This window comes from Aotus nancymaae, unplaced genomic scaffold, assembly GCF_030222135.1.
Source record: "Aotus nancymaae isolate 86718 unplaced genomic scaffold, 86718_ANA_hifiasm-v0.15.2.pri h1tg000073l, whole genome shotgun sequence".
In the NCBI taxonomy this organism is placed as follows: Eukaryota; Metazoa; Chordata; class Mammalia; order Primates; family Aotidae; genus Aotus; species Aotus nancymaae.
The window spans coordinates 3,669,425-3,672,234 of NW_026988488.1; the positions used below are offsets into that span (position 1 = coordinate 3,669,425).

General features: G+C 42.0%; 1 pseudogene; it reads left to right on the forward strand.

The window, feature by feature from the left end:
- The first annotated feature begins 949 nt into the window (after nucleotides 1–949).
- Nucleotides 950–2,484, forward strand: LOC105722955 (tRNA pseudouridine synthase Pus10-like; annotated as a pseudogene).
- The last annotated feature ends 326 nt before the right edge of the window (nucleotides 2,485–2,810 follow it).

The following is a 2,810-nucleotide window of genomic DNA, read 5'->3' on the forward strand; positions in this document are numbered from 1 at the left end:
GGCCCTGGCTAGAGGCTCTGCACCATCCTGGAGAATGGCTACCAAGCCAGGGATATATCCTATAGCTCCTGATAATGGGGAAGCCTGGAGAGGACACTTGGGTAAACCAATGGCAGTGCTAGTTTACCACTCTGATTGGATGTATTTTCATATTTAATTGATAAGTTTGTGTCTGTACATGCCAATTGATGATCAGTCTTGGTGACCCACTCCCCCTTTATGCCACATCTTTCAATATGAACCCCATGGTGTAACCAAAGCAAAGACAGGCAGAGATCACAGCAGTCACTCCAGGGGACTGAAAACTCTAAGGACTCAGGGCCCAGCTACCATTTAGGACAAGTTAGTACCAACCAAATTGAATGTATAAACTGGAGATCAATCAAGACTTTAACCCTCAGAACAACATACCTTAAACTTCACCTTGGCCAGTGAGAGAGTATGACGGGTCTTTTACTGGCAAAGAATAAGTAACTTTACTCTAGCAAAACACAGGTCACCCAAGAGTCAATCAGCCCCAGCTAAGGAGTAGCCACAATATGCCTGACAGAGAGGCTAGGGACCTTTTAGGGCATTTCTGGGTTAAATCAATTATACAAGGAGTTGCAGGAATGCTAGAATTCCTAATCCATAGGAAGCAAGAATGCTTATAGAACGAGGCTCAACTATACATTAAATGCTGCATAACAAACCCTTCCCCTGGACAAAAAACAAGCAGGGGGAGGAATGCTGAGGTCAGGAATAAATACCTCAGAAGGATTCACATCTAAGGTAAGGGATCAAACACAAGCCCCTTAGTGAAGCATTGAGGAATCTTAACAGCGCTGATGGGGCTACCACATGTCCAGAGCCCTCTGCCCCAGGGAATATAACAGACTGAGGTAACTGAGATACCTTTGGAATTTTTCTTAAAAACACAAAATGAGGCTCCAGTATCTGGGGAGAAGGTGAGGTGGTTATAATTATTCAGTATGTTCCCACTGACCGAGGAAAGCAAGCGTGTGGCCCAGTTGTTGCTCAATACTGGTACTTGTCCAAGATGTATCTTGAGATTCTGTGGTGTGGATTTTCATGCACCTTATAAACTTCCATACAAGGAGTTGCTCAGTGAACTACAGAAATTTCTGGAAACTGAAAAAGATGAATTAATTTTGGAAGTTATGAACCCACCTCCCAAGAAAATTCGACTGCAAGAACTGGAAGATAGTGTTGATAATCTAAGTCAGAATGGAGAGGGAAGGATTTCTGTTAGTCAATATGGAAACATTGCTTCCAAGAACTCAAATTTAAATGTATGTAATATATGCCTAGGAATTCTTCAAGAATTCTGTGAGAAAGATTTCATTAAAAAGGTGTGCCAAAAGGTTGAGGCCTCTGGGTTTGAATTCACCAGCTTGGTATTTTCAGTCTCCTTCCCACCACAACTGTCTGTAAGAGAGCATGCTGCATGGTTGCTGGTAAAACAGGAAATGGGAAAGCAGAGTCTGTCGCTGGGAAGAGATGATATAGTTCAGCTAAAAGAAGCCTACAAATGGATAACTCGCCCCGTTTTCAGAGGAATTGGGTGTTCCCATTGATGGAAAGAGCTTGTTTGAAGTGAGTGTAGTCTTTGCTCACCCAGAAACAGTTGAGGACTGCCACTTCCTAGCTGCGAAATGCCCAGATTGTTTCAAGCCAGCCAAAACCAGTCTGTATTCACTAGAATGACAGTTATGAAAGCCTTGAATAAGATAAAAGAAGAGGATTTCCTTAAGCAGTTTCCTTGTCCTCCAAACTCACCAAAGGCTATATGCACTGTTCTTGAAATTGAATGTGCTCATGGTGCTATTTTTGTGGCTGGGAGATATAATAAATACTCCAGGAATCTACCACAAACTCCTTGGATAATTAATGGAGAAAGGAAGCTGGAATCTTCAGTGGAAGAATTAATTTCAGATCATCTGTTGACAGTATTCAAAGCAGAGAGTTTTAATTTTTCATCCTCTGGAAGAGAAGATGTAGATGTGAGAACATTAGGAAATGGAAGGCCCTTTGCAATTGAGCTGGTGAATCCATCCTCATAGAGTACATTTCACTTCACAAGAAATTAAGGAATTTCAGCAGAAAATTAATAACTCATCTAACAAAATCCAAGTACGTGACTTGAAGCTTGTCACAAGAGAGGCAATAGGACATATGAAAGAAGGTGAAGAAGAAAAAACAAAGACCTACAGTGCCTTAATATGGACAAATAAAGTGATACAGAAGAAAGACGTTGAATTCCTGAATGACATAAAGGACTTAAAGATCTACCAGAAAACACCTTTGTGCGTTCTTCACCGAAGGCCCCTGGCTGTGCGAGCTTGCGTAATTCACTCCATGGAGTCGCACTATGTGGATGAGCACCACTTCCGCCTGCACCTGAAAACTCAGGCCGGCACGTATCCTTCTGCCTGCTGCCTCCATGGAACCAGAACCCTGTTGGAAAAGGCCACGCTGCCCTAGAAAACAGGGTCAGCTTGGTCTGGGAGGAATTCGGGCAAGGATTATACTGAAGAAGAATCTATTTTGTTTGTTTGTTGGATGTGTTTTTTTCTCCACTAAATTTGTTTTTCAAAGTGATTCCAAACCTTGAGGTGGCAGTCCATTCAATGTCAACTTTAAAGTTTGCTTCCTATAATTACAGTGCCTTACCCAGTGCTGAGTGCACAGTACTCAGAAAATACTTCTGATGGATTCATTTTTTGCAAGTCACGTGTTCATGAGCATATTTGAGTCTTTTCAACATTTCAGGTATTTGCCTTAGGTGATTAAACACAGGTAGTAGATGG